A 26,262-nucleotide genomic window follows, 5' to 3' on the forward strand; every position below is an offset into this window, starting at 1 on the left:
GAAGTTATGGGATTATCTAAGTAAACAAAACCACATGCTTTGTTTGTTTGTTTGTTTGTTTGTTTGTTTGTTTTAAGCAGAGGATGGAGTGGTTTTGAACACACCTCTAAGTAATTTTCTCTCATCAGCAGTTAAAATGTGGCCAACCTCCTTTACACACTGAAGCACAATGGGAAAAAGAAACATACTGAACCAGAAACTATCACATTATATGAAAACTGCTACTACAGAATTATGTGCAAGGCACCTGCTTTAGCTCTAGTTTGGGAGAAACAGGGAAAAGAATCAGAAAATATTTACTATCTGTGATGGATCATTTTTAAATGATCTATGTGTTTGGTCATTACATGCAAATGTAAGATTGAACCTGGAAGGGAAATGAGATGATGTATATAATAAAGTTCAGGACTCATCATAAAACCTATTGATTGGTGATAAGCATTGTTTAGTTAGGTTTCTTACATTGGGGTATCGGGAAGATGCCAACCTAGATGGATTATAACTTGCACAATGTCCTTTGCAAATCTAAGAAACCTTTTTCTCTTTCTAGTGGAAGTTTCTCTGCCAATTTTTCTTCTCTCATGATCTTACTGAAGATTGATTTCTAATTTTACTATTTGATGTGTCTTATATCTAGTAAAGCATAAAATCTCTTCTTCTGAATATTACATAAAGCATGAAAGAACAATGATACTGAAGACAGAAATGTACTGTTAGGGCTGTGTGTATTTGAGCAAAAATGTTTACACTGACAGTTTAAACACACAAAAATGAAAAGATTTTTCACCTTGACCTTTGAGAATGTGAATTTATATTTTAGTGTCTGACATGGTAGGGATATTAAAATAACATGATCTTAAGTCATAAGATTTAAAATAATTTTAAGGTGTTGAGTTCCCGCCTCTTAGAGGAATCATAAGGTTTCTACTAAAATAACCTTAATCCTTTCATAATGAATAAAAAAAACATATCAATCATGATCAACTATAAACATAGGCAAAGGAAAGTCTTCTTCGTTACATTAAAAAAATATATATGAGTTCTAGTGCATCAGAGTGTTTTCAGGATTCTTTCATGCTGAGGAAAATGCTCTTGCTGAAGATTTTGATTACAGATTTAGGATTAGACTCATCACTTTCATACCAGCATGAATTCAAGCTGCTTATTGACATGCGGGTGATACCTTCAGAGAAGTGAAACCATGAACGGACATACCCATGTTGCACTTGCTATGTGAAAGGCACTTTGTAATTAGATTGGATTCATTTGCCAGACCCCTCCCTGAGTTAGTGAGGTACTACTGCTGAGATCCTTTGCATTCAGAAAGTTGAAGTTAGAAAGATTAAATGACTCTAAAATGACTCTTATTTCATCTTGTCAGGTCTTTTTTGAAGGCTAAGCTCAACATGGGTCTAAATTCCATAGGTGGTGTTTGAATCATTTAATAAAAACATTATTTCCTCTACTGCATTTGTTATCCTTTTCCTGAATTATGGAGTGAGATTGTTATTTTTACTGAAAGAATTGCACTTGTCTAAATGCTTCATATTATAATTTTATACCCTACTCAGTCTACTCCTATATTTCTCTTTTCCTAGATAAATCACATTTTTACTGGACTGATGGGACCCAAAAGTCATGGCTGAATGAGGTAAGCCATTTGGAGAGTTGCTATTAACACCCACATAATTTTGTGATGAACCTAAATTTAATCAATCTGGCTTTATAACATGGTCAGGTTACACTCTGCTGCCCTCCTTGGTCAGATCCTCATAAAGAGCTGAGTTCAATAAAACAAACAGTACAGATAGGTAGAATCATTACTATTTTGGCCTGTTTTCATCAAATTGGACAGCAAGTTTGGCAGTGGCCAGCTGGGAATTGTCAAGTAAAGGTGAGATTGTGCTAAAAGATAGTGGCACTGAGATTAGGACCAAGGAATTTGTCCACTTGTCTGAGAAGAAGGAAACTAAGGAGGCTATAGTGTCTGAGGATATTTCCTACCCATTTTCGGGGGAGGGACACATGGCACAGCATCCTCTTCGGCCCACTGAGAAGAAACAGTCTAGAAACAACACGTGCTTTGAAACAGGTTCTGAATCAAGGGATGTGAGAGTGGATCAGACAGTGCCAGAGTAAGGTGGAGTTCCAGTGAGTAGAACCTAGATTGTTGGTAGAACCTAGATTCTGGGAAGAACCTACATTCTGGGAAGAGCTTTGTTGGTAGAACCTAGATTCTGGGAAAAGCATTAAGAATTAGCTTCTTGGTCTTACTGTTTCTGGTTTTAAAGTGTTCCTTTCCAGTGTAAAGTAAGTGACTTTTCTTTGAAGCAACTGGGGAATACAAATGTAAACTCAAAGATATTTATTGATCTGCTAATTTAGTTTAGAAGAACCTCTTTTAAGAATACCATCAAACACAAGTTTATGAGGGTTTTTTTTACTTTTTTATATTATTTTTATTACATTTATATTGTTTTTTTACTCTAACACTATTTATAATAATGAAACACTAGGAATAAAACTAGTAATAATCCAAGGCTTGTTAAATAATTGGTATAGACATATAATGGAGTATTATGTAGTTGTTAAAATTATGATTTTGAATTTTTTTTACCCAGTAGAAAATGTTGAGACAAGTGAAAAAGCAGTATTCCAAATTGTCTATATTTGGGCATGACCTCAATTTTTACATAGAAATCAGATGGGAAGAAAATATGGCAATTGGTTGATTTTTGAATGCAGCTATATTCCCATTATAACATCTCTGATATCAGCACATATCCTACCATTAATGCTACCACCTAGGTATAACTGGAAACATCGTTTTTAGTGGTACATAAAATAATGTTGCATCTCTCTGTCAATGGCTTCTTAGATTTGGGAAAAATTCTGTATGCTAATATAATAATGTTAAATTTTACTTAGTGTGTTGCTGTACTTTTCTCCACAGTGAATATTTATTGTATATTTAGAAAGGAGACAATTCTGTTTTAATCACTAATATAAGACATTGTCCATATTCTAACCCAGCAAAATATTAGTTTATCTAGTATTATTTACTCAATACCCTAAGCAAGTTTCTAGGGTATGTCTAAGATAAAATATTATGGGGCACAAAGTTAATTTTTTATCAAATTTGTGTTTGAAAATCTAAATGACTTAGGTCTGTCTATAGATATCTTTAGCTGCCAACAAGAGTCCCTCACTCACCACGGTTCATTCAGAGAGCCCTTGGTGTATTTGTGTCTGCCCTTCAATTTCTCCTCAAATCTGATTCCCTTTCTGCCCCTTCAGTCTTTCTCTACTACTACCCTCCACTGACATACATAAAATATGCTAACGATTGCTCAGTATGGGGCTTAGGACTAAAAGAGAAGAGTGTGGCCTAGATTTCACAAGGTCTTAGGTTTGAAACCTGCTGCTGCCCCTCACTGACTATGTAACCTTGGGAGAGCCACTAACCCCCCTGTAACCCAATTTTATCTTCTGTAAAATGGAGATAGTAATATGAGTCTCATAGGGATATTGCACGCATTTCATGAGCTAATGCCTGTAAAGCAATGAACACTTGTTCATATGTCTTATAAAAGTTTATTTTTCTTAGTCTTTTTTATTGATATGTGGTTTTTCCAGACACTACTACCTCCTCCTCCATAGCCCTCCAAAAGGATCCTCATCAACTCACACTTGATTTTATTTTAAGTCTGGAAGATCTCCTCATGCTCTTTGCTATGGGGGAAACCTCCCAAGTACAATTCTTCCACTTTCATGCAAAATCCCCTTCAGAGGCATACAAATTCTGGCTTATACTCCACAACCCCCTTTTCTCAATTCTATTATCCTATATAACCAAATGAACTCTCTTGAATTCTCAGTGAATTTCAGCTCTGTTGGACCATTGTCTTCTCTGTACTGACCCTTACAGGGTTTAGTTGGGTGTAAAGAGTAGGGAGGTAGACAGAAAAATGTATAAGTTTAGGAATAGGCTATTTTAGTAAGAAGCAAAGTCCCAGGGTAGGCAAGATGAACAAAAGAAAAAATGGGTTTTCTTTTATTTTTAATTAAATTTAGTGTGGTCGTGTTTGTTAGTAATATCGTATAAGTTTGAGGCGTAAACCTTTACAACACAACGTCTGTACACTCCATTGCACACCCACCACCCAAAGTCTAGTCTCCTTCTGTCTTCATTTGTTTGACCCCCCCTTTACCCTCTTTGTCGACTCTCAACCCCTTCCTCTCTGGTAAACATCATTCTGTTTTCTGTATTTATGAGTTCATTTGTTTTATTTGTCCATTTGTTGGACAAATAAAATCATATGGTTCTTGTCCTCTTCTAGCTAACTTATTTCACTTGGCATAATACTGCCAAAGTCCATCATTGTTGTCAAAAGTGGTAATATTTCATCTTTTTTTAGGGCTGAATTGTTTGACCCATGATTGGGTAAAGAAGATTTGATGCATGTACACGATGGAATACTACTCAGCCATAAAAAGCAGGTTCTTTCTAAGTGGCTCCAGTACAGTCTCTGAGCATTGGAGGTCTGGGAGCCCCTCATGATAGCAGCTGCCCAGCTTCTGTATTACTTTTCAAAGTCATTGGTAATGACTATAGTTGTTATCTCTCTGAGACCTTAGTCACTGACCTCCAACTCCCTAGCCTTTCAGATCTCTAATTTTCTTAGGAACCCCACATTCTAACCACCAGTCATTTCTCTTATCTGCCAGTCTTCACCTTATTCCATGTTCCTTCTTTCCTACGTTGGCTTTAATGGTTTGCGTTGTAACACTGTTTTCTCTCTACCAAACCAATCTGATTCAACTCTATATTTCCTTATAATTTACTCAAATGTTATTCCATATATTCAGCCTCTAAAAATTTTCAATTTGACCTTCAGATCTCCTTACTATGAAATTAGGCCTCAGTTTGTTCACTCATCCTCTAGAATTTGTACCCCCATCTCCTGTTTGCTCTCTGGTGAAAACTGGCTAGTTTGGGAGTCAGGAGGACAAAGCTCTCTTTCTCTCCAAAAGGAAGTGGCCAACTCAAATGCAGTTGAATATTTAAGAAAATTAACTCACAATATTACAAGTTACATTTATCCAGGAAAGCTACATTGCCTTGTCTGGGGAGTGTCACTGTGCTGTCTCACAGGGAATTCCATTTTCAAATCAAGCTCCTTCTGGCCGAAGGGAGTTTATACCTCTTTGCTATTCCTGAAAAATGCTGACCCCATAGGGTGAATCAAACCACATGAAATGCATCACTAAGTATTTCAAGGTAGTGAAGGGTTAATAGTCTGCAAAGACCAAATAAAATGAGAGCTTAGAAACAAGTTTCTCCAGTAAGAAGAAAACATCCAGGGTATACAAGAGGAGCAAAGACAAAGTGGGCTGGGAAGGAATGGAACGTCATTTCTCAACAGAGTAGATTTACCCCTGAAACCACAGAGGATTCAGGATTATCACTAAGTTCATATTGAGAAGGAATGTGAATTTTTTTACTTGTAGCTTGTTCTAGAAGAGCCAGCATTCATTCTTTAAGTGAAGACAAGCAAAAAAAAAGATATATACAATATAGGCCATGAATATGATAACATTCTCTGCTATTTATTCACCCTTGTCAGGCAATGATTGGGCACATGGATTCTTTCATTTAATTCTACATCCACCTCTGCAGCAACCACCTCTGCAGCAGACACTGTTATTCCCTACCCACCTCCCCCTTTTTTTAAAGTACAGAAAGCCTGAGGCTCAGAGAGAGGTACATTATTAGTTTACCAAAAGTCCCTCAGTTTGTGGCAAATCACTTTATATGGACTGGATGTGAAGGGTGGAGATAGGATGTACTTGGAACAGTTAGGCAGGGTGAAGAGGGTGAAAGCCTGCAGAAGTGGTCAGAGTAAAGGGAATTAGAAAGTTGCAGGAAGCAGTCATTTCCTGCCACACCATTCTTGCTTCCTCGCTGTCACTGCCCATCTCAACCTCTTCCCTGTCCTGTCTTCCTACCCTCAGTATTTGTCCCATGGAGGCCATACCTGTCTCCTCCACACTCTCACTGAGTAACAGGAGTATAGTTTAGTTATGTAGTAAATGCATCTCCCCTGAAGCTTCCCCAAACTTCCTCCCCTTAAAGAAAAGCAGCTATGCCTTGTTTGCTGCTTGAAATTATGAAATGTGATTGTGTTTACTTTTGGGGATTGAAACCAATCATGCACACACACAAAAAAACACACCTTTTTTCAGGGGATGAAGATGTCAGCTTTGCCTTGCATTCAAACACCCAAACCTCTCCGACTCACATTGAACATCCTTGACCAACTCACTCCCAGGTTTCATCCTTCTGCTTTTACGCTACTCTTACACTGGCAGTGAGAAAGGCCACTTCAAACATGGTTCATCACTTAAATATTAAAGCTTCTTACAATCTCTGTTTCTGTTCATTCTTTGTTTCCTTTTGATCTAACAAGATGTCTTAAATTATATATTAGGGAATTGAGTTTCTTTTTGCCTGATAAGGCAAAAGTGTATAACTTTTAAAAAATTGTTAGTAGACTTGTGTAGCAGACCATGACAATATTTTCATATGCTATGTGGCACCTGATACTCTGAAAAAGATGCTACCTTTACCATGATTTCTTAAAGAGGTGTACATTTTTAAATACAGTGAAACAAGCCAGTTGTTTTTACTTGAAAGATGAAACAACATTTTTTAATCCTCTTTCAACAGCCTTGAGAATATATAATCAGCTGTTTTTAAGAACCCAACACTGTTTTTGTCTCCTGAGATTTTCTAGTAGATCTGCTTAGGTAAAAGGTTAAGTTTTGCCCTTGAAACAAAGTCAAGGTATAATAATACTACAGGGAACATAAAGATAGAATAGTTTTCTAGACTTATTTTTTGGAATATAGTTAGCTAATCAGTTGAGAGTTTGTCTAGTTTATTTTTTAACTTGTCTGATACATAAGCACATAACCTCCTGTCAGAAGCCTCCATTGTTTTGCCTCCTCAGACTAGGTGTCTGTCTTCTGAGCTCTCCTGTCCTACCGAACACATCTATATGAAAGGATTCAGTACATTGAATTGTAATTAAGCATTTGTCTCCCTGACTAGATTCTTAAGTCCTTGAGAGCAGGGGGGCTGTGTCTTTTCCTCTGTTACCTACCAGCACAGTGTGTGGTACAGTGGGTGCTGAGTACATGGTTTGGGAAATGAACTGAGCTTGGCTGTGATGTATGGTCCTTGGTGGGCACACTCGTCCAGGATGTTTTCCTTCCCTTTAGGGAGAGGAAAAATGTTTAGAGGCAAATTCCAACATGCAAATAAAATTGCAAATGTGAAAACAAGACCCCAAGTATTTCTTACTGTTTTTCCTTCATATATCCTTTAATTCTTTCAACGATGTTTCATAGTTTTCAGTACATTAGTCTTGCATTTATTTATTCTTTTTTTACTTAAAATGGATTCTTTGTTTTTGAGCTAAAAAAAGTATCAGAATCTCATAAAAATAAGTTAGCTCAAAATATGCATATGTTTAAACAATTCAGAAATATAGTACCAATCAATTTTTTCCTCACTATGTCATTCCTGAATTAGAATGAAAAAATATATACAAATGATGACTTAACAAGCCACTTAATTTCCAGAGGGGAGCAAAAAAATCAAATGACAACAACCACAAAAATCCTTAGATGGACCTAGCATGATGATCTCAAACATTCTAATTTTATCCTCTGCTTTATTCTGAGCTTTAAAAAACACTGTTGTGGAATTCGCCTTCCTGGTCAAACAGCTGATGTGTGACACACTAACATCATCTGCAATGAGGACGAGGCCTCACAGCAACAGTGACACTTCTCTGTACTAGAATAGACTCTTACACTTGATGAGCACTTTCACATATAATATCTGAGTTCATCAAAATCCTGCATGGTAAAAAGACCGCACCCTGCTACCTTATTCCCATCTTACAGATGGCAGAACAAATACTGAGTACCCCTCCCAGGGTCATAAGATTATAAATACCAGCTAGAGTGCTCAACAGAAGTGATGAGAGTTAGCCATGAGGGTTCCACTGCCATCAGGGTGGACCCTGCCACCTCAGTCCTATCCAGCTCCAGGCCTTCATGCAGACAGACATAGTTTGTACCTGGTTGGCCAAAAAGTCTGTTTAATTTTTTCCATAAAATAACACATTTTTATTGCCATCAATAACTTTATTGATTTGGATATTTTGAGCATGTCGGCTTCTTGGCTTCTAGTGGGTAGAGGCCAGTGGTGCTGCTGAGCATCTTCCAGTGTGTAAGACAGCCCCACAGCAAAGAATTATTTGGCCCAAGTGTCAATAGTACCAAGAAATTTTGCAAACAACTTCTGACACATTCTATCAGTCAAAACACCTTCTCCATACATGGCACAGATCTTTTTTTTCTTTTGCATTTCAGTTGCATTTTTACTTCCTTGAAATAATAAAGTATAATACACTGAAAAGGTTGTGTATCTTCTTCCATTTGCAATATTAAAATGGCTTCAAAACATTTACCAATTCTGATGTTTTTTTTAATGCATGCTGATATGACAGCTGTCAAAATACAATCTAACAAAATTGTTTCAAATGAAGTTAAAGACAATTAAGCACTACTAGAGCCATAGCAGGGAAAAAAAAAACTAAGCAAACTTTTTGGCCAACCCCATATTTCACTTACATCATTTAAGACATTAAGACATGCAGCTGGATTTCCTGCAATTGTACAAACATTTATTGAGCTCCTTCTATTAGGTAGAGTCACATAGTAGGGTCACATAGCATAAAAAGTGTTATTTCCTAAATTTTTAATATAATTTTAACCACTGGAAGAAAAGCTTTTATTTGAAATTCTCATAAAACTCTATGGTGTCCACTTTCTACATGTGTCCAAGATAACAAAGAGAAAAAGTATCAGAGCTGAAACTTGAAATGGATGCTGCCCAAATCCCAAGTCCCCTTCACAGCATTATCCTGCTTCCCTGAAGATGCAGTGCAGAATGTTTCATATTAACAAGACTCTTGGACAACCTGTGTAGGTCTTTGAGGCCAAATATGCTTGTAAATAAAACACGATTTCTAAGTAGTAGTCATTATTATCTCATAATTGAAAACCAGCTTGGAGAAATGCTGCAAACCAGCATCATCTGCAAGTCTGCAGACTTGACTTTGTGGTTCCAATTGTCACTTTGTAAACAATCAGGCTAACCTGATTTGTTTCTTTCTTGCTTTTGTTTCTTTGAAATTGATGTCAGTTCTGTTCATGGTAGGAAATCGATTGTTCCATGGAATAAAAATCACACCTTTGTCTCACCTGCGCAACTGAATTTAAAATGACAGGACTTGCCTCGGGGGAATTTTATATAAATCATGTCTATCTGAAGATAGATTAATTTGGTCTAAAGTGATTGTAATGACAGGGTGTCTGCATGCCAACCACAGGACATGACAATGGAAGGAAAATGGGGCTTCTGGATCCAGCTGTACTTGCTTTTAAGCTAAGTGACCTTGAAGAAATCATTCCTTCACTCTGAACCTTAGTTTGTTTTTATGTTTTTACAAAAATCAAATGGTATCTGAAGGACTATAAGGATGAAGTTGCATTATTATTATCATCATCCTTTTCATGAACCAAACAGCATTAAAAACATCTTTTGATAAAAGAAAAATATTTTTGGCAATATATTTATGAACATTTAGCTCAATTTATGGAAAGAAAGAAAGAAAGAAAGAAAGAAAGAAAGAAAGAAAGAAAGAAAGAAAGAAAGAAAGAAGGAAAGAAAGAAGGAAAGAAAGAAAGAGAAAGCACTCAGCAAAATGCAAAAATCTGCAGAAGATTTCTGCAGGGCCCTAAGTCTCCACTGCTTCTCTCCTCCCTGTTTCTCATTACCTAAGGATTATCTCTTCCTTTCTCCATTTCTTTCTGCTCTAATCCCTTCACCCCATCAGAAAAGCAAAGGATAGGATGATTAGTCTTTTGTGCTCATTGCTGTTTCATAGGGTTATGGTGTGGAATAGAGGATGACTGCAGAGTGAAGCTAGAATTTAACAAGCAGTTTGACAAAGCTTCTCCGGATAGACTCAGGGATAAGAAAGAAGAATGTGAGGTAAATGCACTGTGATCAAGTAACTTACAGGCCAGGGGATGGCAGGCCATGAAGAAAGATCGCAGGACTGCACATGCGGTTGGAGCCCTGCTTTCACAGTTATGGTAAATAAAGGCTTTTCAACCTGTATAATTTTCATTTAAACAGGGGACATATGCCTGTTTACCTCAGAGGGTAGATGCAGGGATTATAGGAAAAAGTGTACACAAAATTGTACTGAAAACTATATAGTGCTTCTATACAAACGTTACTGTTAACATTCCTGTTTTCTTTACCCTCATCCTTACTTTTCCAAATAGGCTTATGGAAGCAGGGACTGCTCTTAGTGATTTGCCTGTGCTGAAGGCTTACTGATTTTCAATTCTGGTTCACAGTCCTTCACACAAATTCACTTAATCATCACTTCTTAGCAAATTTTTCTTTGCAGATCATTATCATGTTATTATATACTTTTTGTGAAGTATGACTTTTTCTTACCCTAAAATATCAAGTGTAATAATATCAAAATAATATTTTTATTTATCCATTTGCTTATCTGTTATGAAGATATGGACTGAAAGTCTAATTTAGCTCAGTTCTACAGATAAAGGGAACTGGCCATTGAATAGCCAGCAAAGGACAGCAATGGAAACATTGACTTTGCACGATAATGTTATTACACATATAAATCTTGTTTTTGTCCCTTTCCTCTTTTCCTCCTTCTCTCTCTCTCTCCTTCCCTCCCTCCCTGAATTCCTCCCTGACAATTCATCCCTAAAATTGCGATGACACATCTCTCTTATGGAGGTTGTAAGGGTTGCTTGAGATAATAGAAGTTCTCTCAGCAGTTGTCAAGGCCAGGAATGGTCACAAAATAAGTGGAAATAATTATGGTACAAAAGAGGTGAAAGGAATTTAAATGCACAGAGCCCAGTGCATTTATGCAAGGCCCCTTCCAAAACATCATGTGTGTGTTATAACATCATGAAATGATACCGTTGTCACTCTTCATCTTCTTTATCACCATCATGATCATCATCCTTAGTATATAATTCCTATACTATATGAGGAACCTGAGAAGCAAGGAGGAAATTTAACTTGTTCAGGGCTATTTGTCTACTATATGGCTAGGGCGCAACTCCATATCTATCTGTTTCTAATTTCCTTTGTTTTTGCCCTTCAAGAAGAGTTGTCTGATAGCAACATCCCAGAGAGCAATACCTCTATTCTCTGGATACTTTTGTCATTCTCCTAATATATTACTATATTATGTAGTTCACATTAAATTCATATGGGTTTGAAGTCAACTTCCTGCATATTAGTCTTACCCCTCCAATTGGATTTAAAACATTTTGAGGGTTAGGACTTTGTCTTAGTTCTGTAAATCTTTACTATGCGCTCTGAATGCCTAGCTATGTATGATGATTTGTCAGTGACATGGACTCACAATACCTGTTGAATAAATGGATCTCCCAGTGAGGACCATTTTATATGGCCCTAGTACCAACCACTACTTGTAAACTCTAGTTCTTTGGAACCCAGCCTCTGGCAAACATTAGAATTACCTGAGCAGAGATTGCTGGGCCCCACCTCCAGAGTTTCTGATTCAGTAGATCTGAGGAGCTCAGGAATCTGCATTTTTATTGACTTAATCTTTATTTTATTTTTTCCCATTACTATTTAGTCCCCCTTTACCCCCTTCCTCCCCAACAATCATCATGCTCTTGTCCATGGGGGAATTTTTGCACTAGTGATTGGGGGCTATTGAGGACCACTGTCAATGACCATTGCTGTAAGGAATGCATATGTAATGAGGAATGTGTTTGTCCTGAATTGTAAATCTCATAAAATCCTGAGCAACTAGGAAGACTTTTTTTAAACTTTGTTCAAGTATGAGACTGTGAAATGCTGCAATAGCTTTTGCAATTGCAGCATTTAGAATTGCTGTAATTAGAATTGCAGCATCTAGATCCTACAATTACTTGTCACTCTTGATGTCTAGAAGTGAAGTTAGAAATGGACTCCCCTGTATTTTGCCAGTTGAAATTCAAACCCATCGAATGGTCAAAGGCAAAGATTGATTATTTCAGCCATGGGCTTGTCTGGCTACTGTGAGAGAGCATGTCAGACGAGTCTAGATCCATATCTTGGTTTTGTTACCTACTTGTGACTTCAGCCCTCTGAGCCACAGTGTCCTCATCAGTGTTTACAAACTGGGATCATAACAGTGGTCTAATTAATATCATGAGTATTAAAAAAATGAGGTATATGAGCATGATCAGCACATGACTAGTGCTCAGGAAATGATCAAACCAATAAAATTCACTCAATATCTCCATTTCTTCAGATTAAAGAACCAAGAACTTATTAACCCCACAACTACTGCTGGTTAGTAGAATAAATTTGAAAACAATAAGTAATTTGAAAAGCTCAGGTTTAAGGCTAGCTTAGTTTTGTTGAATCTGTCTGTGATAGCATCTTAAACACCAAAGGAAATGAAAATCTAAGAGGCTTCAAGAAATTTAAGACATTATTAAACATTTTTATAGTTATTACATTTCTTCCATATACTTGGCTCTTCTTTGTTTTGTTACTAAAATCTTAGGGAATAAATAGAAAAACACAAATTTTTTTTCTTTAATTTTGTTTAAGTACTAAAAGAGAAGAATCTTTCTTCATTAGAATGAACCATTTCCATATAACAATAAAAGAGTTACATACAAAATCATAAATTGTTAAGATTAGTGAAATAATATGATTAGAAGCAAAGTGGTATGTAGTGCAATTGCATGTACTAAGTAATAAGACATAAACAAAGCCAGGGTTATTTTATCCAGTTTACAAATGAGAAAACCAAGGCTCAGAAACACAGAAACCATTAAATATAGGAGGCAGGTATGAATTCTGGTGAACAAATCTATTTCCTTTTTATTTTAAAAAAATCATGTAAATAATCACAATATTATTTTTAAGATTTTTAAAATTTTAATCATTGTTCAAGTACAGTTTTCTGTCCTTTACTCCCATCCCACCCTACCTACCCATCCCTCCCCACCTCCCTCCCATTTCTATCCCCACTAGTTTTTGTCCATGTGTCCTTTATATTTGTTCCTGACAACCCTTTCCATTCTCCCCTGAAATTCCCTCTCCTCTCCCCTCTGGTCACTGTCAGCCTATTCTTAATTTCAGTGTCTTTGGCTATATTTTGCTTGTTTGTTTGTTTTGTTGTTTAGGTTCCTGTTAAAGGTGAGATCACGTGATATTTGTCTTTTACCTCCTGGCTTATTTCACTTAGCATAATGCTTTCCAGCTCCATCCATGCTGCTGCAAAGGGTAGGAGCTCCTTCTTTTTTTCTGCTGCATAGAATTCCACTGTGTAAATGTATCATAGCTTTTTGATCCATTCATTTACTGATGGGCACCTAGGTTGCTTCCAGCACTTGGCTATACTAAATTGTGCTGCTATGAGGTGCAAAGGTTCATTGGATTGGTGTTTCAGGTTTCTTAGGATATAATCCTAGCAGTGGAATTGCTGGGTCAAAAGGCAAATCCATTTCTAGTTTTCTGAGGAAGTTCCATACTGTTTTCCATAGTGGTTGTATCAGTCTGCAATCCCACCAACAGTGCATTAGGGTCCCCTTTTCTCCACAACCTCTCCAGCACTTGTTTGTTGCTTATGGTGGCCATTCTGACTGGTGTGAAGTGATATCTCATTGTGGTTTTAATTTGCATCTCTCTGATAGCTAGCAATATTGAGCATCTTTTCACGTGTCTCTGGATCCTCTGTGTGTCCTCCTTGGAGAAGATTTTATTTACTTATTTTTAGGTGAAGAGAGGGAGAAAGAGAGGAAAAGAAAAATCAATTTTTGGTCGCTTCTCATGCATCCCCTACTGTGTACCTGGCCCATAACCCAGGCTTGTGCCTTAGACTGGGAATAGAACCCATGACCCTTTGGTTCAAAGGCTGTCACTCAATCCACTGGGCCACAGCGGGCAGAGCATAATCGCAGTATTTTAATTCAATTCTTCTTTATTCCCCATGTATAATCCAGAATTAACTCAGAACAAGTACAACTTTTCAAATAAATTTATTTACAAAACAGTTTTATGAAGAAAATTGTGGGGTTTATATGGCAGTCCTATAAAAACCTTAAGTAAAGACATAACAGGTGAAAGAACCAAATGTCAGTGGGTGCCTTTTCTGGGGCAGCCACTACTTTATTGTTTAATTCTCATGCAGGGTCATCATGCATTATCCCGATTTTATGATGGGTAAACTCAGGTATAGGGAGGAACTATCTTCCCAAGTAAATCCAAAGGTATGAAGAGACAAAGTCTAACTTGAAAATTTGATTCATGTGACTTGAAGGATAGTGCACTTACCTCTCTCAAGCCTCCCACCTCTCAAGAGGAGGACAAATTAATTGTCATGCTGACATTCCCTCCTCCACTACCCCTTTTTCATACACGATGAGGAGCCCATCCAAGTCCAGGTGCACCAGGAAATCTGTGATGTATTTATTGTAAAACAGGCCTAACCGTTTCCTTTTCTTTCTCATGAGACAAATAGCATTTTGCTTCAAATACATATCAGCCCACGGGTATTATGTGTAATAAGGAAAACAGAGAAAGAATTGGTTCTAAAAAAGAAATCAGACAGACTATGGGTACAGAACAGCCTAAACCTATGAATGCATTCTGTGAAAACTGGTTAAAGTCCCATGCCTTCCAGAAGGGCAAACGGCTCATTCCTGTTGTAAATGATTAAGTCTGGGAAGGGCTTCTCTGAGGAAAGAAAACCTATTACTTTTAAGGGTGATTGATTCACTAATCCCCAAAGGAAGAACAGTCTCAATTTTACATCCTCCAGAGACCTTTGAACCACTCTGCAAACCAATACCTGAATGGCGTGGAGAGAAACTCCATGGAAATTAACAATAAGTGAGCTGGCCAGGGGGAACATTGTGTAACTATTATCTGAGCCTGCTGAAATGCCAGTTAAGAAGGGGGAGGGGGATCAGAGCTTCTCCACCTTGCACATAAATCACCAAGCTTCGTCTATATTCTTTGGGTTTGCTTTGGAATTAGTTCAACATTTCACTGTGCCCTGGAAGTGTGGGCTAGTGAAAGAGGCATAGCTTTGGAGTGGGACATACAAAAATTCAAATCTTTCCATGGCCATTTACCCACAAGAAACCAGTATTCAAACCCACATTATGTGGCTCCAAAGCCCTTGCTCTTTCTTTGAATCACACTGTGTCCCAAATCAGACATTTCTTACAAGCCTATTGTGCTATCTGATAGACCACCATTGAAAACAATTTATAGATTATAGCTTAAGAAAAGGAAAATTACTATTTATTAAGTGTCTCTGTGCCTGTTACTCTGCTAGGCACTTTCACATCTGTATCCATATATAATTGTCTGTATTGTATACCCGCATCACACATTCACAAATACTTACACAGTTATATATACTTTTATTTTATTGTTCAGTTACAGGTATCCCCATTGCCCCCCATTACCCTCCCCTGCCCTACCTGCCCCCCACATTTAGTCCTGCCCGCACCCCCTCCCACTGTCTTTGTCCATGAGTCCTTTATACATTGTCCTTGACTTGACCCTTTTTCCCCATTATCCCCCTGCCCCCTCCCCTCTGGTCACTGTCAGATTGTTCCTTATTTCCATGTTGTTGGTTCCATCTTGCCTCCTTATTTGTTTTGTTGATTAGGTTCCAATTATAAGTGAGATCATATGGTATTTGTCTTTCACTGCCAGACTTATTTCACATAATCCTTTCCAGCTCTATCCATGCTGTTGCAAAGGGTAGGAGCTCCTTCTTTCTTTCTGCTTCATAGTATTCCATTGTGTAAATGTACCACAATTTTTTCATCCACTCATTTACTGATGGGCACTTAGACTGTTTCCAGCACTTGGCTATTGTAAAGTGTGCTGCTATGAACACAGAGGTGCATAGGCACTTTTGAATTGGTGTTTCAGGATTCTTAGGATATAATCCCAGCAGTGGAAGTGATGGATGAAATGGCTATTACATTTTTAGTTTTTTGATGAAATTCCATACTGTTTTCCACAGTGGCTGTGCAATTGACATAATAACCTGAGTCAGGTTATGAGAAATTAAAATTACTCAGTTAATGAGTTTCTACTGGAATTTGGTTTTAGAGAAGCTTGACGTCTAAGCTAGTTTGTTCTACCACAACCTGTGACCTTATAATCAATCTTCTAAATTCAAGAGAAAAGAGGAAAGAACCATTTTATTATTTAAAAAACCTAGAGCAGTAAATCCAGGAACAGTCTCCGGTGATGTCTGTAAGCTTCTTGAAGGTAAGGAGAGTTCGTTGTTGTTCACTGCACTGCACTTGATGTACTGTGAGTACACAAGAAACGTCTACACATAATAATCGTTCTGAATGTGTTAACCTTTGGGGTCTAAGCAGTACACGTCTCCAGTAATGATATTTTATGGTTAAAAGGTCATGATTCTTGCATTTAAGTTGATAAATGACAAATGGAATAGAGTGGCTCCCCCTTATCTGTAAGTGATACCTTTCAAGATCCCTAGTAGGTGCCTGAAAATGCTAAAGTACTACACACTATATATACACTATTTTTTCCTGTTACATATATGTACTTTCCTCTCTTTGGCATATCTGAATTGCCATCATCACTACTCTTGCACTTTGGGGCCATGATTAAATAAAATAAGTGCTACCTGAATACAAGCACTGTGAACTTTGACAATCCTTCTGATAACTCAGCTGGCTTCTGAGTGATTAACAGGCGGGTAGCTTATGCAGCATGGAGATGCTGGACAAAGGACTGAGTCACATCCCAGAGCAGACTGGAGCAGGGCCACACAAGATTTCATCATGCTACTCAGAACAACTTAAGACTTATGAATTGTTTATTTCTGGAATTTTCCATTTATTATTTTTAGACACTGGTTGGCCACAGGTCACTGAATCTATGAAAAGCCAAACTGTGGACAAGAGAGGACTACTGTACTGGCTTAAGTTTTGCTGCTTCTTCTAATTGCTTTTATTTTTCTCCAGCAATGAAGGTTTTGTTTTGATTTTTAATCATGTTCTTAGCAAAAATGTGAATCAGTGGTAATAACACTTAGCAATTTTTCACTCCCTTCTTATAAATCCTACACCCACTTTCATCCCAGTGGAAGGTACTTACACTTCCCAACCCATGGATGAGGAAGAAATAAAGCCCACATAGGTATAAAGGGGTTCTTTGGGACTACAAATGAAATATAGATGTACCTAGGGCTAGAGATCAATCTTTTGGCTTTCTGATCTTATTAGTTGGTTCTCACTATTTTTGTCATTTACACTATTTGCTTTATTTCAGGTGTATATATGAAAAGGGGAAATATACGAGCAATCTAGAGAAACAGAACAGGTTTTAGAGGTTCAAGCAGAAGTAGCCACTTCGTAGGGTGCAGAGAGTTAAGTGGTACATGCAAAATCTGAGATGAGAGTGGTACACCAATTTTTCCATTGTTTTCAGTTCTAGTCATGCAACATTATGTAGATTTTATGCTGCTGCAAAACAGACCAAATTTCTTGGCATATGTACCACATATTTTATTGTTTTAAGATTTTATTTATTTATTTTTAGACAGAGGGGAAGGGAAAGATAAAGGAAGGGAAAGAAATATCAATGTGTGGTTGCCTCTCATGTGGCCCCCACTGGGGACCTGGCCCACAACCCAGGCATGTGCCCTGACTGGGAATTGAACCAGTGACTCTTTGGTTTGTAGCCCACACTCAATCCACTAAGCTATATCAGCCAGGGCTGCACCGCATATTTAAGAGTTAAATTGTTACAGAAAAGATGACTCAAATGGCTTCGGGGTTTGCAAAGGGGAGTTTTATTCACTCATGCGGACCCAGAGGAGAGATTCCAAATTCTGGGCTCCGAGCTCAGGCAGGGGCTGCTTATATTCTTGTCACAAAGGCAGAAGGAGGAGGGGGAAGGAGTGCAGCTGCTGAAAGTGGGCATACAGAAGCAGAAAGTGGGGGTTAATGTACGACCTTGAGATAACTGCTTATCTGGGAATGGCTGCTGTCTGAGAATGGCTGCTGTTCAGCTATGTCCTGTCACAAAATGTCTTGGGATATACTTGTGTCTACATATATTTCATCATTGCTATAATAATTACCACATTGTTTCACTTCTGTGTTACATCAAGATCGTAGTTGGATGAAACAGGAGGGTCATTAACTGGTAGAGAAGAGGGCAAGTTGTAAAATGAAGGGCATATGATCCCTCCAAGATCATGATAAACCATGTATTTTGAATGAAAATTCAAAAGTGTGAAGCCCTTTATTCAAAAGATCAGCCACAGAGTTCACCTAGTCATAGACTCTTCTTTAAAAAAAAATCTGATAGAATTCAAAAATTCTTTCATGTTAAATAAATATAAATTTTTATTTGAAATATTTATGCAGGGTAAGAGAAAGGATGTGGACAAAGGGGAAGCTAAATAGGACAAAGAAGGATGTCAAAGAAAGGCAAGGTAATCCGAAAGTGAGTCAATCTTGAGAAAGAGAAAGATGGGCCTTGCCTCATACGGTGTAAGCATGGGAATTGACAGTCAGAGCATCCGTCAGCTTCTGGGACCCTTGTCCTTTCTGTTCCACCCCAACCCCTTCAAGGATGTCTAGTCCATCTGTCTATGAGCTTGGCACTAGAAAGGCAGTCAACCATATCCGCAGAAGGTAGAGAAGGAGGGAGAAAGGAAGAATGGATGAGTGGGAGGCTTGGAGGATGGAGCTAACAGGAGAATCGGCACCCATAGGAAAGAGCATCTATGGAGAATTTATTGCATGCATTCCATTCCACAGACTATAAAACAACCATAAAAATACTGCTACATATGTATTATGGTTTACATGAGATGTTCATGATACAATCAATGTAAAAGGTGAATTAAGAATAGTATTCTGGTAGCATATTTGTCCTTTGTTTAAAATATGTATAGGAAAAGTAAGGATAATACAATAGAATGCCAACAATTATTTTTTTGGTTTCTTTCCCTCCTTGTAATATAATATCCCTCTAAAGCTTTATGAGAATAAGAGTAATAATAATGAAATTAAAATTCCTGACAGCAAAAGGAAGTGTCCTGGATAAGTTCCAAAGAGGGCTGCCCCACCTGGGGCACATAACTTTTAGGTAGCTCTAGCATCTTTCTGTGAGCAGGATGTTTTGCTCAATGTGGTCAGGTGTTCTTTCAGTGTTTTCAGGTGGCAATCAGGTGTCTTCTCCATACTGCAGCTGGAACATGCTCTCCTGTCTCAGTATTTTCATGGCATTTTAGTCAAGGTGGCTCAGAATGCAGAAGGGGAAAATGTTGGTAAAAATAACTGGGTCCCCTTGCAAAAATGAGGGACTGGTTCCTGCTCAAATCAGTTGCTGATTAGTACAAATTCCATGTAACCATCCCCCTCCACCACCACCACCTTTGGGATCTACATCCCTCACAGGTGTGCTGATATTAGTAGTAGTCCTGGTGTGAAGGAATGACACTAAATATTTCAGGCCTTTTGGCTACTATGTGAAATGCATGTGAAGTACAAATAAGTTTTAATGAATAAATGAGTAATAAGCAAGTAATGAATGAAGTGCAATTTGAATTCAGAGGTCCCAGATGCAATTCAACTACATACATCTTTAATGTTTTAGCATCTACTGTCTCCCAAACTTAGTTGCTTCAACAGAGCAGTAATAACAGTATAGATGACCCCCAGAAATGTCAAGAAATTAAAAGAGGTAACTTGTGAAATGTATTTTGCAAACTTTAGGCAACACAAAAATGCCTCTTACTTGTCTGGAACACAGCTCTTTCTATTTTTTTTGCTATAATTATTTTCCCATATGCATTATTTCCCCCAACAAAAATTTAAACTCCTTAAGGGTTTGGTCACAATCTGGTTGAAAATTGTCTCCTTGTTTATTTGTCTGTTTGTTTACTTTATCATCTTACCAGTTTTTATTTATAATTGGTTGCCAATAAATATTTTATTTATTGTGTTTATCAGACAGAATTCTAACCCAGGCACTATGACTCCAAAGAATATGAAACAAATTTAAAGTGTTAGTATTAATGAGTATCAGAATAAACAGGAAAAGGACTTTTTAATAAATAACTGATACAATTTATTAAGTAACTTCTATGTGTCAGGCATTGAGTGATTTATATCCATTATCTGGTTTAATCTTTTGAATAAAATATCAATATCCTCATTACCCTTCTCCTCCCACTCACACAGGAAAAGAGAAAAATAAATTTTCAGAAACAAATCTCCATAGTGTATTTTTATTATAGAAGATTTTTAAAGGCATAATTAATTTTGAAATGACAGCTAAAAAGGACCTTATTTAGTCCATCCAGACTGATTTAATTTATTTCCATTAGGATGGGTACCTGGGGAGAACTAGAGATAGAGGAGGCAACTTACATTCATAGGTTTGAAATGTTATGACTCACATATGGTGTCCTAAATATTTCCCAAAAATGTTAATAGAGAGGAAACATGTATTTCTGGGCTTGTATTAGACTAACAATCTGAACAGAAAATGAGATAGGGTTTAGAATCAAGCAGCTCTAGATTTAAATGCTAGGTTACTTTTTCTAATCAGGTGTGTTCAAAGGCAAAGAACATCAACTTATAGTCTCTTCATTAAACAGATTAATAATACCTATAAATTACAGTTTTACAAAAACAATTGTGGTCACACAAGTCAAGGGTAAAAGAGAATGCTAGGGAGAGGGACAAGATCCTGCAAAAGAGCCACGGCAGGAAGAGCAGCCTTAAAAGGACTGGAAAAATCACAGAACCAGGGGAACTGTATGGCAATCATCAAAGTCAGCAAGGACTCTGTCATACAGAACAGATGGGCAATGGTGAGGACCCTAGAGCAACAGGAAGCTCCAAAGCATTTTAAGAAAAAAAAGTGGCGTGCTCTACTATGCTAGCTTTTTAAAGAGCTCCTTAGTTTAATGTATACATACAAAATTGTAGCTTTTCACTTTAAATATTTGCCCACTTTGAGTTCCTAGTAAGTGTTGAGTACTGTATTAGCATTTTTCTTTAATATTACCTAGATTAATTTTTGTAACTTTCCTGTGAAAAGTTTAACATAAAATATTTTGCATTGTACAAATGAGGAACTTAAGTACAGAGAGAATTGGCATTTGAATCAAGGTTTGTCTGACTCCAAGTGCTCTCATGTGCCACTGCCTAACAATTAGTTTCTAGGCACTAGTTGTCCCTCCAAAGGACTTGAGCTATAGTGGTGTGGGATGGTAGGCAGGGGCACCAGGAGTATAGGGTGTCTGACTGGCATGTAGACCCTACTATGACCCCTACTTAGTCCTACTCTTGTGTAACTCCCTCCCCTGAGTGTAGGTAGAACCTGGAACTTGCTCCTAGCCAATAGAATATGGCAAGATGATGGAACAGTCATTATCATCAGAGCATTATGCTATGTGACACTCTGTTGTAGCAAAGAGCAATAGATTCTCCTGCTGGGTTTGAAGAAGTAAGATGCTGTGTTGTGAGAAAGCTAAACAGCAAAGAACTGTGGGAAGAACCTAGGAACTGAGAATGATATCTGCCCGACAACCAGCAAGTACATGGGGACCTCAGTCCTATAACCACAAGGAATTAAATTCAGTGAACAGCCACCTGATCTTATAAGAGGTCCCAAAATACAGAAAGAAGTATTCCCCAGCCAACACTTTGAGGGCAGGATTGTCAGAACCTGAGAGAGGACACACACAGCTAAGCTGTGCCTGGATTCCCGACCCACACAGTTCAGCAGGAGTAAACTACTGCAGGTCTGACGTGTCACAGTGAAAGAAGACCAAACAGTGGCTCTTGGGAAGAGGAATATTTGACCCAGATCCATGCAGGAAAGAAAGAATTAAATGGCAAAAGAGCAAATTCTCCAGTCACAGGCCAAGCCAGAAAATAGAGCATAAACGAGTGCAAAGGGTCAGAGGTAGGGTCATCTGAACTGCGAGTGGACTCGAAGAGCTGCGGTTCCACCTTCTCTGTGTTCCCTCTTCCAGACCCACTCTGCTGATCTTGAAGGAGCGGTTTTGCATTTTGCTACACATATTACAGGAAGACAGAAGTCAAGATATTTAGATATTTGCTTTTTTGTCCAAGTGACTTTTGTTAGCTAAGGTCCACAGCTCCACTTTAATCTGCTGAATAGCCAGCCTGAGAACACATGAAATAGACACGTGTTCTCCAGCAATATTGTAAATAGAACAGAAATCTCGAACCATTAACAGAGCATTTTCATTCATGTCTAGGGTAGCTCTGCTATTTTTTCTTTTCTTCTCTGAAAAGATGACATAACAATATAAAAATATAACAATTATATGAAATGAGCTACATTTTTTCATATATATTTTCCCATCATTGTTCATATGTATTTGTGTTTTTGAAAGTTGCAGTCTTAGTGAGAATGCTTCTGACTAAAAGTCATAGCAATTCCAACCAAAACTAACTTAGACTATAAGGGCAATTATCTCCTAGATCTGGAAGTCCAGAGGCAGAGTGGTTTATTTAATGTTCATTTATTCACAGTAAAAAGTCAACAGAGGTCTAAAAGTATTTTTACCAAAAAAGTAAAAATGATATATAGAAGTCGAGGTCTCAGGTATTTTCCATGTCTATGAACTGCCATTTTTAATGTTGGTTTTATTCTCTCGTCAAAAGATGGCTGCAGTGTTTCAGGTATCACATAGAGATCAGCGTGACGAGCTGAGGAGGCAGAGAGAGCTCACCTCCTTTTGCAGCTTTCTTAAAAGCAAGACAATTTTCATAAAAGCCCCCATGGGATGTCATTATAGCTCTTTAGCTAGAACTGTCACACACCTATTCCTAAACCAATCATGAGCAATAAGAATGGGATACACCTAAAAGCAAGCAGGGCAATCTGGAAGATTTTTACCTGCAAGATAAGGCAGGAAGGTAGCTGAACGAAATTACATAAGGCACCAATGAAAAACTGAGTGCTGGGTGGCTTCCATTTCAAGGCACATTGATTTTTTTTTTAATTTTAAAGAAGTTGTCCTTCCTAATCTTAAACATTATTTTCTTGATGACAGCATAAAATACTCTCATTCTGATATAACAAATTTACTATGCTTTGCCTAATTCCTTATTTTATTTCCATAAGTTTATAAAATAACATGTGAGAAGTTGGTTTTTCTAACCTCTTCAATTTATTCATTAGTATTTGCAATTAACTTCTGGTAGCATTTCATTTATTTATGTTAACTTAGGCTCCCAAACTTCAAAGGAAGTTTCCTTTGGAAAATTCCAGAGTATTTTTCAGTATTTTTAACATCAATAGCAAGAATAATTTCTTTCATTTCTTTAGTGTCTATTATTTATCATATTGTCTTTTACAATAACCCTACAAAATCAATATTATTATTACCATTTTATAGAAGTTGGTTTTAAGTAGATTACAAAAGTGGTAAAAATGAAAATCTAATGTTTTCTAACATGAACATCCGTAGCATTCCATTTAGCTAAATTGCACAGTATAGTAGCTACTCAATAAATAGTTGTTGAGTCAGTGTTTGAACACATTTTAAGCTCCAAGTAGTGTTTGTTTGTTTCTTTCTAGAATCATTAAAATGCCATTTTAAAATCATGCATATATTCTCTACCAATTAAAGTACTTTTAGCAGAATATTGCCTGTTCGGTTTCAATTGATTTACTTGATTTGATTTGGACTGTTGTAACAGGAGAAAGTATGACCTTCCCAAGAACTTAAAATAATGATCCTAGTTTTCCCCAATTACTCTACCTAAAGTGTAGCTAGCTAAGTAGGAGGAAAAGAAAATGAACCATTCCACAGGAAAGTCATTTTATCAGCCTGGCTATTGTAGATAGAGTTCACTGGAAGATGACTATAATGAGAGGATGGCTAACATGGGTGACCTTTCTCAAGAGTCACAAAAATTAGAAGACATGGAATTAAAAAACCTTTCCATCCTTGTCACTTTGTTATGAAGAATCAGGGATTAAGCCCATAAATTCAGGAGGCCACCATGTTGCTAATGTTGCTGCAGAACACTTCCAGTTAGCTTTGGAAGCAGGCTGGCAACAAATGGACCAGCTTCTATTTCTCATGCTCATGGACACAAGTGCTGTCAGGATCTGGACTGTGGTGTCAGTGTGTGTGTCTGCATGTGCACATGCATGGGCACATATGTGCAGTGTGCCATTGTTTTGTTCTCACATGTTATATGATAATGATCGTGTTACAATGACACAATGAGTTCTATTTACCACTTGCTGCTTAAAGTCCCCTCACTCATCTGAGGACTGCTGTTGGTAGATGCCAGGTACCATCTGCCATGAGTGTACCATGGTGCACTTATTTCCAGAGATGCCAAAGTGGTAGATGCTTCATACTCTTGCTCTTTCTCTCTTTAGCAGTCAAGTATTTCCCATCACTCACTTACACATCTACCTGAATGGTAACGGATGGAAAAGGGGGTTCAGGAGTACAAAAAAATAACACATTAAAATCCTAGTATATTTTGGATATGAGACACATTGTGTCTAACACCTTACTTAATCATCACAACAATATTTTAGGTAGGTGTTAGTCCAGTTTTATAAATAGGAAACAAGCATCCTTGAAGTTAAAGAGCATATGTGGGGTCATAAAGCAAGTAAAGCTTCAATTTCAACCTGGGACCCAGATAAGGAAGAAAAAATCTAGAAATGGTTATAAAATAAGAATATAATTAATGGATTATGTGATATAACCACTCAGTGAGTTTATACAACTGCTACCTATTCTAATAGATGAGCAGCATCCAGATGACAGATTGTTATGTATTGTGATTTTCAACCAACACACATTTGAAATATTGGCATTTAATTCAGGTAGCCATATTAATGAATCATTTACAGACTTCTGAATGTATAGAGAAAGATGCTTAAGAAATAAAGTATTCAAAAATTATGTGACAAAGAATTTATAAACCAATAAGATACCTTAATCCAGCTCTTTTATTGGAGAATTAGATGCTAAAAAGCATAAGAATTAATTTTCTTAGCAAAGATCACTGACTTTTTTATTACATCAAACAGTAATAATAAAACAACCCTAGGAAGAATTTTCTCACAAGGAGTTAAAAATCTCAAGCTAAGTTTCAGTGAAAGAACTGCCCACAGGGTTCAAGTAATATCTTTCTGTGGGATGAAACAAGTCTCCAGAGAAAACAACCAAGCTCGATGAAGTACAGGAAGGTGGCACGAGAACCCATGAGAAAGGGTTAGAGAGGCCAATTGAAGATTTCTATCTGGTAGAATTTTTAAAAAATTCTAAAGTCTGACAACAAAGGGGAAAAGAAAGGAAATGAATACTCTGTTAAAACAAAGTATTCTATCAAAACAGTGTTATGAGATAAAGTCATGTTTTAACCATCTCAAAAGGGGGAACTAATGCCCAAGTACATTAGTTTTGTTTTAGGTTACAAATAAGGTGTTGGAGATGAGCATTAACCTGAGTCGGTTTGGCTTGAAACTTATGTTCTTGATTTTCAACTATTGGTTCCCAGAAGACATTTATGTGGAAATTATTCAGATGTCTGTCAGTATTGAAGGGAACCTCACATTGGCACGCAGGCTAGCCTTCATCACCTCTTAGATCTCTGCAATTTCTCAGCTTCTTTGATTTTGTGATGTAGCTGGATGACATACTGACAATACTCAGGTAAGACTAATGATAAAGTATGGTACTTGAACTTTGGAGGCTTTCACTTACCTGATCTTCTCTGTACATCTCTGTAGAAGAATGGCATTTGGCTCCATTAAAACTTGATACACCATGAGCAAAATGTTAGAAACTGTTCCCTCCAACCTTATTATAGCACAGTTCTTGGCAGCTAAGCCTTATGTCAAATCCAGAGTGGTTTGCTTAGTGTGAAGATAATTACTCTAGGGTTAATTGCAGAATCCTTCCAGCTTTATTATACAGGTTTCTCAGAGATAGTCTATTTTGGGGGGATGCAGTATACAAGGCTTGATACATATAGATCTGCACTTTGTTTGCAGGCATGAGTCCATAT

The 26,262-nt window shown here is 37.4% G+C and overlaps 1 long non-coding RNA gene across 1 annotated transcript in view; it reads left to right on the forward strand.

Annotated features, from left to right (window-relative positions):
- The first annotated feature begins 1,596 nt into the window (after positions 1-1,596).
- LOC118501249 overlaps positions 1,597-26,262 on the forward strand; it is a 374,913-nt gene continuing 350,247 nt past the window's right edge. Inside the window, exon 1 of the long non-coding RNA XR_004903871.1 lies at positions 1,597-1,651. This is a non-coding gene — a long non-coding RNA (uncharacterized LOC118501249). The remainder of the gene's footprint in view (positions 1,652-26,262) is intronic.

This window comes from Phyllostomus discolor, chromosome 6, assembly GCF_004126475.2.
Source record: "Phyllostomus discolor isolate MPI-MPIP mPhyDis1 chromosome 6, mPhyDis1.pri.v3, whole genome shotgun sequence".
In the NCBI taxonomy this organism is placed as follows: domain Eukaryota; kingdom Metazoa; phylum Chordata; class Mammalia; order Chiroptera; family Phyllostomidae; genus Phyllostomus; species Phyllostomus discolor.